Raw genomic sequence first — 12,098 nt, forward strand, 5'->3', positions numbered from 1 at the left:
CGGTGATGGAAATGCGTTGTGCAACAAGCTTTCTCAGCTGAATCCAAGTATAAATCCTACTGAGTTTTCTGGTAAGTTCAGGGTCGAACTCAGGGACTAAGGAAAATGGTTTGCGGTGATAATTTTTAAGAAGACTTTGCGGTGACCAATAAATCAAAGAGTTGTTTTTGGGTTGTTGTATGTGGTAATAAAAGTATGCGGCGGAGTTAAGAAAAGAGTTAATAGTATGGAAGATGCGATGAATATGCGAGGAACGGGTTGAGAAGGGGTTTAGCTAACACTTCCTAGGATTGCGTTCATGTTATGCGATCATGCAACACACATACAATAGAAAATCATCTTTCAACGCAAATGCTATGGCTTCTAGTTTTAGAATGCATGCGATATATGCGATAATTCTATAGGGCCTACACATAAACCTCTATTCTTGTCTATGCAATGACAAATGACACACACACAAACAAGGCGACCACATAATATCATAACCTATCTCTAGGGTACATGCGATGTATGTTGGCAAACAGAGCTAATCTCTAAGTCCCTATCTCTTGCTTATGCAGATCTAATCCTTCTCTCTCGAGTCTAGATTCTAACCTAGCTCTTTCATGTGAAACCCGGATTTCCATTATTCCTACTTAAGCAGGTGATTAAGGGATTAACTAGGTAAAAGTTAAATCCTATGTTGAAGGGAAGGAAATTTCTAAGTGTTGAATAGATTTTCCTTGAGTAGCTTTGAGTTAAGCTTTAACTAGTGAAAATTGACTAAGTGTTGGACTAGGCATTGCTATGCGTTGGCCATAAGATCTTGAAGAGATTACTTGGGCAAAGGAAGAAGAAAAAGATTGAATTTTGAAGCTTGACTTTGGGGAAAAACTTGGAAAATTGGCTAAGTATAAACCTAGATGATGGATGCGTTGGATGCGTTGGATGCATTGGATGATGGATGCGTTGGATGCAATGGATGCGTTGGAAGGGTGGTATGCGTCCATACGGCTGAAGGAAGAAAGTTGAAAGTGATGCGTTGGAAGGTTGGGATGGCACGAGGGTTGGAGGGTGGCATGCATCGAGCAGGCTCGGCCAAATGCCCTACCATGCGTCGAAGCACCTCGGCCAGACGCTCAGCCATGCGTCGAAACACCTCGACCAAACGCCAAGCCATGCGTCGAAGCGGGCCAAGCTGCCGTGCCAAGCGATGCATCGATACCAAACTGCCACGCCAAGTGATGCGTCGATGCCAAGTTGCCGGCCAAACGCCCATGCCAAGCGACTTATGCGAGCGATGCGTTGATGATGAGTGAGCCATGCGTGTTAGAGCCGTGCAACCTTGCGATGCATTGGAGGTTGGTGATGGCTTACACGATGGATGCATTGGACAAAGGCCATGCGATTGGCTAGGTTGGATGCATGGTGTTGGCTCTTGCGATGGTTAAGGATTGCGATGGTGCTATGTTGGAAATCAATGGAAGCCAAGGGTTACTATGCATTGGAGTCATACTATGTGTTGAGGACCTACTATGCGTTCTTGAGTACACTATGCGTTAATATCCTGGGCTAGTTGTATGCATTGAGAATCACCCTAGTGAACGCATATTGAAGGGAATGAACGCATAAGAAGGTTGAGCTCATATGGAAGATGTCATCCTAACATGTGGCTTGTTGAGAAGAATTCTTCAACCTTAAGGATTTGAGGTGGAGGCTTGAGAAGACATGCAAATTTGGTCTCATGCGTTGGCAATGTAGAAGGAAGACGTCCAAACTTGCATGGATCAAACCTTGCGTTCGTAGACACCTCAAGCAAGAGGTGGAAGGGGCTGAAGGTTGGCAATCTTTAAGAGTAACACATGGAGGAGTAGGTGTCGATCTTGGAGAGCCTTTGGACGCTTATAAATAGGGCTAAGGACTTCATATGAGGACTCAATTCTCTTCAAAGGACATAAAGAAGAGTGTATTGGGAAGAGGCTATACGTTGATGGTAAGATCATGCGTTGGTCAAGAGATTCCAAGAGGGGAGATGCTGTCAGAAAGAAAGGTCAGAAAGTAGCATCAACTTGGGAAGAGGTGTTCTCCCAGAATAATCGTACGTTTGATGTGGTTCCAAAGCCATCTGAAAGCTAAAAGAGTTTAGTTTTCATGGTGGGGTGCCAGAGAAGAAGCTCAAAAGACTCTGGCTGGAAAATGAGAAAAAGACAGAAGGGTCGAGCTGTCGGGTAATCTAGGCCAGTCTTGATGTTTTGATGTTTCCGGCCAAACCATGAGGATTTATGAGCTAAGATTTTGAGGTAAGCTTTCTGCGACATTTTAGAGCATATTTGTAGAAGGATGTAGCCCGAGATAAAGCCTATAACTACGAGTAGTTTGAGCTTTAAGTTGAATCTGGAATTTAGGGTTCAAAAGAGGAGTCCGAGAAGACCAAGGAACTTCTAGAGAGAAAAGTTCCTAAACGACCAAGGTGAGTGGTACTTTCCTTTAAGTCTTAAAGCATATAGTTTAGAGTAAATTGTATATGCTTAGGTTATGATTGAATATCTAGCGTGAGAATGAGATTATGTGATCGGGATGGTCAGGGGGTCAATAGACCTAGTGCCTGAGCCCGTAAGAAAAACCTCACGGGATGGACAGGGGATTCGTGAAGTCTAGTTCCTGAGCCTGTGGGAGGATCCTTATATGGGATGGTCAGAGGGCCGAGGCGCCTAGCTTCTAAACTCATGAGCGGGGAGCTATGTGCACATAGGAGACAGAGGGAACATACAGAGTAAGCGTTGTAGCTAGTAACAGTTATCTATCTACCGTGTGTATAGATAGACAGTAAGGTCATTCTAGTTAGTTATTAGTTTAGCTATCTACCGTTCGCGTAGATAGAAGTTGAGACCAGACTCGTTCAAATTCGAGGTTTGAATGTAACCTCGTATTCGTGATATGTTTGCTATTTATGAGTTGAAATAGACTCTAGAAGTTGTCTACCACTCACTAAGCTTTGTGAAGCTCATTCTGTTATTGCATGTTTTTCTTCCCAGGTAGCGAAAGATGAGGTGTTCCAGGGTGTTGCTATGGTCAAGGTCTGCCACATGCCACAGTTACATTTCTAGAGAGTTCTACAGTTGTTGTTGTAAACCTCGTAGTTAAGTCTTGGAGTTGTATAAACGTTACATTGTATAATATAAAATGGGCCTAAAAGGCATTCCGCTGTATATGAGTTATATCTTGGTATCAAAGTTATTTCGCAAGAGTTATTAGGCAGTAAGTGTCAACCAAAGGGTTGATAACTGCTGCAGTCACGCCCTTTCCTAGGCTAAGAGGGTGGTCTGGGGTGGGGTGTGACATCTCAAGTCTTAGGTTCTTTCTTTAGACTCTCTCTCATGTAGCTCTCAAGGGGTATTGGGCGCAACATAAGACAAGATGATCGCATGCAATGAGGATCCTAGGTCATGTTAACTTAGTTCTTCTCAACCCATTCGATAAATTTAGCTACTCATGCATGCTTTTAAGAGAGAGAACAGATGTAGATAAGCAAGTTCCATTTTTTAGATATAGCTTTGAAGTACAAAATAACAATGCAGAATAAGAATAAAGAGCCTGGTAGAAATCTCTTGCTTCCCAAGGCTTTTACACTATTTTCTCTACTCTGCTCAAAAGATAGTCTCACTCTCGTGAGAGTCGACCCTCTCTCTACGTTTCCACGTCTCCGATTCTCTCTCAAGCTAACCAGAGTAATCTTTCGACATTTCTTTCCTTCTCTCACTCCGTCTTCTAAGTAAAAGAAAAATTATGAACAAGGCTAAGAAAATTATCTATTGTCTAACTCTCTAACTAGCCGAACTAGGTGACCCATTCTCTAAAGGTTGCCTTTGGTATTTATAGAGCTTCTGGGTGAAAGGCTTCTTCTCTTTTATGATTGCACTAATGGGATGGCATTAATTCTCTGTCTGATGCGCCAAATATTTGTCACCAAAAATTTGAGTGTACTTGCTACAGTAGTTCGTTAGCGGCTTGTCAACTTACTTCAAAATCGACCGTCATCAGCTTTCTGTCCCATCATGATTTATTATGCTTTTCACCCCGATGTGCCCACCAAGTTGCCCCGACTCTATGCGGCAACCTTCTTAGGCAGATATTTGCCAGCACAAATCACCGCATAGCCTTGCGGTGACGTAATATTTTGATGCGGCCTTGCGTTAACACAATCTTTTGATGCGCTCATTTAGCCTTGCGTTAACGCAATTTCTTGATGTGCTCGGTCACTGATTTCTTGTGATCGCATTTTTTGCCTTGCGTCAACGCATATTTTACACAAAAATACATAAGTTAACATTTTTAATGCGATTGACGCATGCGACTGCAATATTGTGAACTTAATGCTGTTGGACGCAATCTTGTATATTTTTATTAACGCAAACCTACATTGTTTAATAACTTAGCACTGTAATAACGTGCATTTCTGCCCGTTATCAAGAATAAAATGAAAATTGTTTTCATTTTGTAAAGAGATCGGTCATTCGCTCACGAGTTGTATACAGCCTATCGCATAGCAAACCGAGAGACTACACGATGGCTTAAAGTTTCTACACGATCGTATACACGCGCGCCTCTTTCTAAACGATCACATAGCATTTGCTAAACGATTGTCTAGCTTTTTCTTGAACGATTGTGCACCCGAGAGTTTACTCTATACGATCGTTGCCTATTTACTAAACGATCATGTACTGCTTCCTAAACGATCAAGCATGTCTATACAATAGACCCGATATTCTCCCACTTGCTTGGTTGTTGTATATGATCCTTTCTTCCTCCTTCCTTATGCCAAATCCTACAGAGCCCACACCTCCTGGATTCTCACACTGAGAATAGCGAGGGTTCTAAGGGTGGTGTCATCCCCATTGTTCTATTCGTGTGGAGTCCGTTCGTGGGTAGACGACCGGTGATTTGGTGAACGATTTCTTGGACGTTCCAGCGAGAGCGAGAGGATCAGTTCCTTGGAGAAGAACGAGTTTTGTTGAAGAAGAGTCTTCAACTGGTATGTATTCATTCTTTTATTGTTTTCTTTTGTTAAAAGCATGCCAGTAATTAGTTGTTAAATGCATATCTGTTCTGTTAGATTGTAAATCCAGTAATTCTGTCACAATGAGTTTGGAACGATCCGCTTCCGTTCAGAGGTACTATTGTATAAGAGTTCCTTCAATTGGTATCAGAGCCAGGTTCTGATATTCCAAATTCATTGATGCAAAGAATTGCATTTACTTTCTCGGTGGGTAAAAGCATATCTGCTCTCTATTTAAGCATTAAATAGTTGTGGATGTGGGATTAATGGAGATTCTGGGATGAAGCCTCTGGTTGTTTAAATTCTTTTACATTTGAAGTCAATTGTAAGGGCCTCTGCGTTTTTGGGCATACTAATTGCTATCGAGTCTGTAATTTCAAAGAGTTTGAGTCTGTGAGTCGTTCGTGAAGAAACTTCGTAGCAAGGATTGCTGTTCTTTGAGGATGAAGACGACCAAGCGTATGTCTGGTCGTGTAAACGATGGGGTAGACGATCATAGAGTATTAGATACTCGGGAGCAGGTTAACGCACGTGCACTAAATGATCGTGTAGCTCAGCAAGCTTCATCGTTAGTTGCTGACTACACAATCACGGAGTAAATCGTTTACTTAGCGCTTGTTAAGTGATCGTCTAGATGATCAGGCTTCGCAGCTACATTGTCGTCTAAATGATCGTTTAGAACACTTATGTCTTTGTTTTGTATGCTAAATGATCGGGTACTTTATGCTTCATCGCATAGTTATTGGTACTCGATCGTTGCTAAACGATCGTATACTCGACCGCGTTTACTAAACAATGGGGAGCTTCGCCTGGGCGGTTCAAGACCTGGTTAGCCTATGAATCGGTTTGCTCGATGGAAAATGTAATAGATATAGTTTTTATTTCCAGTTTTGTGGTGGTTCATCCTGGTCCATTAATCTTTGTGAATGTACATAGGATGTATGTTTATTTATATGTCATATAGTATGCCATATAGAAGAAATCCCACCTTAGGATATGCATTGGTCATGCATCATCTCTTTATTATAAGTGTTATGATTTAGAGAAACATGATTTCAATTATGTAAGAGCATACTCATGCATCATATAATATAAGAGTTATATTTATGCATGCATAAAGCATAGACATGCATCATCTTTATATTATAATTATTATAGTATAAGGGTGTATGGAGCATGTTTGCTTGGTTTGTTACTAGTATATAAAACTTATGTATAGTAATGAACGTACATTCAAGAAGCATGACACATAGGTTACATTTATAAGTGTTACAGAGCCAAGGAAGCCTTGGAGCTTGTACATTAAGATCTCTGTGGTCCGATGAATGTTAGAGCTCGAGGTGGATATGAATATTTCATCTCTTTCACAGATGATTATTCAAGGTTTGGGTATCTCTACCAAATATGAAAAATCAGTCTGCGTTGAGGTTCGATAAACCCTTTTTGGTTTTCTTTGAGACGTATTCTGTGCATGCAGTACGTTGGGCTAATTCCTCTTATATATGCTAGCGTCCACACAATTGCTTTTATGTGCTTCTTCAATATGTTGAGTAGCGCATTTTCTTGTTCTTCTTGTAGCACAGAGGAAATGATCACCGACAAGGTTTCATTTTGCCCAAGGAAAATGTACTTCAGATGAATTGAGTTTTCATTTCCACAGTAGGTGGTTGTTCTAAGGAAGGTTTTTGTGTTTTTCTCTCTTCATTCAAATTCAATTTTTCCTCTTTTTTTGTTGTTTCCGTGATCACATTGTAGGTTTGTATAGATGTGGTCGAATCCTGCTTCCCAGGCTTTTACACTGTCTTTTCTACTCATGTTCAAAAGATAATCTTACTCTCGCAAGAGTCGGCTCGCTCTCTGCTTTTACGCCTCAGGGTTCTCTCTCGAGTTGCCCTAAGCGATCTTTCGACATCTCGGCTCTTCTCTTGCTCCGCCTTAAAACAAAAAGGAAACTATGGACAAGGCTAAACTATGGGAAAATTCTCTAAGTGTTCGAACTCCTTTTCTGAAGGATGCCTTCGGTATTTATAGAGCTTCGGGGAGAAAGGTGACTTCTCTCTTATGATTGCACGGATGGGATGGTTTTAATTCTCTGACTGATGTGCCAAATATTTGTCACCGAAAAGCTGGATGTAGTTGTTATCGTTAGCGGCTTGTCAACTTAATTCGGATTTGATCGTCATTAGCTTTCTGTCCCATCGTGATTAATTATGCTTTTCCCCAGATGCGCCTACCAAGTTGCGGCAACTCTATGCGGAAATCCTTCTTGAGAGATGTTTGCGAACACAAATCACTGCAAAGCCTTACGGTAATGCTATGCTCGTCTGTTGATCTCTTGTGATTGCTCTTTTCGCCTTGCGTCAATGCATATTCTACATAAAAACACAAAAATCAACTATTTCTATGTGATGAACGCATGCGACCACAATGTTATAAACTTAATGCTTTTGAACGCAATTTAACATATTTTATCAGCGCAAGCCATCATTGTTTAAGAACTTAGAACTATGATAACGTTCATTTCTGCCCGTTATCACACCCCCAAATTTAAACAATGCTTGTCCTCAAGCATAAGCTAAAGATTTCCTTTAGCAAGTCGACCGCAATGTTCTTTTCCTAGATTTCTCAAGGATACTTCATTCAACTCCTATACACCAAAATTTCCTTAAGTCTTATTCAATTCTCTTCTTACAATATTTCTAAGACCTAAGGATCACAAGCTTAACCTTCAAAAGGACTTTACTCAATTCCGGGACATCGCATGATTTATTTCAAAAAGAAAACTTTTCCACCGAGGTGTCAAATGATTTTTATCCTTGCATATTTCTTGGCATTATTATTTTTTTCTGATCTTGCGCTGATCCAAGTGCCTTGCCTTCATTTTGGCTTGCCCTCACGTGTGTCATGCAGACATCCAACTATGAGCAATGTGCTCTTTCTCAGACTAAACTCATACCTACTAGGCAGCAGAGTTGCGGTCATTTATTTATGCATTGATCCTGGCGACTTACTTTCGTTTTGTCTTGCCCCCACGTGTGTCATACGGACATCCAACTTCTGGTAAGTGCCCTTCACAACTGAACTCTTATCAACATGGGTTCCCCACTAAGGATCTAATTACACTCTAATTGCTTTTAATTTAAAGGAAAAAAGCATGCAATTGAAGGAAAAAACAGTAAATGAAAACTACCTTTGAAGCTCTCAAAAACCGCTTATCCTCGCTGAATCTCGACCTAAACACAAATGGATCACCACTAGAGTTGACCTATTATCCTCTGGACTCAGAACCAGATTGTGGGGCCCAGTGGATGAAGAGACCAAGAGAGAGAAAGAGATGGAAAAAGAAATGGATTTTTCTTTTGGTTTTGGGTTTCCTTTTTTTAGCCCAAATTTAGAAAACTATTTTGGCAAAAATGGCAAAAGTCTTTTCATCCAAATTGAAAGCCCAATTTATAGAAAAAAAAAACCATGCAACATTTGCATGAAACAAATCCATAAAAACCCAACACCTATAATCCACTATCTTAGTGGGCTTAATGTCTCCACTATAAGCCAACACCTAGCCCACTATTTTGTTAGTGGAATTATCCAACAAAATTTTGGATTTTCCCACTAACTTTAGTCAAAGGGAAAAATAGTCATTTTGTCAAAGTCAAACTTTGATCGAAAAGTCAACATTTGGACTTTTTATGTTTTTTTCATGTTGACTAATTTTGACCTCCCGAGCATGAATCCGCATTCATTTTCTCAAAATTAAAATCACATTTGAATATAAATTCGGTCAGAGTTTGACTTTTCAAAGTCAAAAGTCAACTCTTTGACTTTTTACATCTTTGACCATTTCCATTATTTCCGAGCTTCCGAATATGAACGTATTCATATTCTTGATATTTAAGTCACATTTAAATATTAAAGCTGTATCTCTAAACTAAAAAACCGACCACTATATCACATATACTTGTCGATTTCTCTCTCTTTACTTAATTCAGACAATTCGAATTATTCTATCATACTGTTCTAAGTTTATTCCATATGAGCTAGTAGGGAAACCTAATGGACCTATAGATCATGGGCTCCAACGATCCGAGATTAGCTGGCTAAAACTCTTTTAGATGGAGCTAAACAACATTCGTTAACTAACGGGTCATTCCACTATAGTCCCGTAGTTGCACTCCCCTCACTATAGATATATTTGTATCCATTTGATATAACCATGATTAGTAAGTTAATCCTTCACAGGTTATTCGTAATCTCGGCTGGGTCATAAAAACCGTTTTACCCCCAAGACTACATCTTATTCCTTAAGTTCCACTGATCCTCTAATGAACAGTTGGTTTAAGGTCCAACCTATAAATTGAACCCCTCTCGGGCCAAGGAGAGGGTAGGGCCCCTTGTTTAAGACCTAGATTCAGTACTAAAGGGAACAACCTATCTACTATCCCTATAACAGGTAGGAATGAATTCCATCTTGCACCCTATGTTCCCAGCTATCAACCTGATCTTACCCTTGAAATGGGAGGCTTATTGAGCCAGCGATAATGAACTACCCTCACCTATGCAGATCTAAGGATAATTCCGAGTGAATAGGAGTTCATAGTTAGCTCAGGATTAAGATTAAGTTACCTAATCAATTAATGAAATAGTCAGTTTTATACGTAAAACGACATTTAGAACGTAAAAAGTGACAATTTCATGGTTTAGTCTTATGTAAACTCATTGCATAGGATGCCCCCACTTTCATATCTCCACGTGAACGATTTAGGATCACATCATTTGTACTAACTACAAAATGGGCCGCATCCATAGTGTCCCTAGAATAAGGCGCCCAACCTCATTCATATACTATAGACCATTTTGGCTATATATTTGAACTTGATCCACATTTATGTCACTACATAAAGTTCAAACTACATTAAATAGCCTCAAAACCTTAGTTTATTAGATTCAAGATTACAATTTTAATAACAATTCTATCGAAAAACAAAATAGAATAGGTTTATTAATTAACAAACTACGAGTTTTAGGACATAAAATCCATCACCCCCTTGTGTTGATAATGAAGTTGTTATTCTCAATTTTTTTTTCCAGAAAGCTAAAAATAGCAAGGTCAAAAATAAATACCTCACCCCCAAATTTAAAATGCGGCAATGTTCTCAATGCTAAAAGATTGAAAGAAGTCATGCGATGCTCTTAGAAAGCTATGTAAAGAGAGTTTGAAAGAAAGCCAACAGACCTCTAACTTCTAGAAATATTTCATGAAGTGACTTTTATAAGATTAAGTTGATTCTAGTATATATGAAAAAATAGAAGCATGTGTTTCATCATTGAAGTCATAATTGGCAAAGAGAAAGCATGCGGCGACTGACTAAATTTACCCATGTTAAATGATTGAGGTAATCAAATTGGATGCGTTGATAAAATTTCAAAATTAAAATTCGATGCAAGAGTGCAAAATTTGAAATAAAGTTAAGGAAGAATACAACCCCTAAATTTGCGTTGTCGCCCGCATTGTTTGGTAACGCATCCTGCTTTGCGGCGATCTTCTCCTTTGGATTACGGTGACGGAATAAGATAAATTGCTTCGTCGAGTAGCGCCTCCGCAATTTTTCGCCTTGATCATTTGCATAGAAAACGTTGAGAGGGTCAACTTATTTTAAACAAAATCGTTTACCACAATCGTTCAACACGATCGCTTTTTAAAAAAAAATAAAAAAATTGTTACGATAATAAATAATAACAAGTATGATAAAAGTTCATGCAATATTGATGCAGGAAAGAGGATATTCAAAAGAGTTGTGTTTCTGATGAGGTTGATTCGCTTAATCACTCAGGGATTGCTTATTCCAAGCTGGTCCTTTCACGTCCATGGTGGCTTTTCCCTCTTTTCTTGTTCTTATGGGAGCTTGACTATGTAATGCATAAGAAAAACTTTTACTCTAAGCTTGATGACATAAAATGCAATGATGCCATAAACTTGTTGACATATATGAATATGAATGAATAAAATTTATCTTCTTATGTCATGCAACACATGGATGATTGCGATGATATGCAATACTACTTTAAGATGTATGCTTTATTAATGAGTGTTCTTCTAGTATGTTGTGCGTTGTCACAAGTTTCCTTGCGTTGGAACCAAGTATAATTCCACCGCAAGTTTCTACGTGTGATTCGAGGTCGAACACAGGGATTGTTTTAGGTTGATTGTGTTACGTTCGTGATATATGCGACCGGGGGTTTTTCAATTTAATAAAAGCGTGGTTTGTACATGCGATAAAGTAAATTGTGCAGTAAAGTAAAGATAAGCGATAAAAATGTGATAATAAAGTAAATTGCGACAAAAGTAAAGTGCGATAAAATAAACCTAAGCTATGATGATACAAGATACAAGTTGCATGATACAAGATATCGAGGTTGAGACTGACTGCGAAGATTATACAAAGATCGTGTTAAGTAGTGGCAAGGCTTAAGTGCGAAACAGAAAAAGAAAGGATAATTAATACAAACATCACAAGTTTCTTAATTGTGTTAAAGATATAAGTACGGTTCAGCTTTTCTTTGGCGTACGCCTCTTGGCGATCGGCCGCCTTTCCCTATGATCGACCACGTTTCCCACATCTCTGTGGTGAAACAAGGACGAACGTAATGAACGCAAGGTTGCTTCCCTCTGGAAGTACTTCTTTCTTTAGTTAACGCATTCTTCTAACCTTCTCTCGACAGATCAGAATGACATCTTCACTTCTACTTTCACAGGTGAAGATGCCGTCTAGCATGCTTGAGCTAAACATCCTTATTTCTTTGACACAAATTAAATTACTTGTTTAATTCATATTAATCACCACATGATTAAGAAAACATCATGGAGAAAGTGATTAATAGAGGAACGAAAATAGACAGAAATGTGGAAGTGAAAGTGATCATGACATTTAATTGTAAAATAAAGCGTCTGATACATGGTTGTGAATGATTTAGACTAATAAGATGAAATACAATTGATGAATAAGAGTTAGAAACAAATACAGAAGAGTGTCAATGTCTTGACACCGATTTCGATGGAGAGATT

The sequence above is a fragment of the Benincasa hispida genome, chromosome 5 (assembly GCF_009727055.1).
Source record: "Benincasa hispida cultivar B227 chromosome 5, ASM972705v1, whole genome shotgun sequence".
Taxonomy (NCBI): Eukaryota; Viridiplantae; Streptophyta; class Magnoliopsida; order Cucurbitales; family Cucurbitaceae; genus Benincasa; species Benincasa hispida.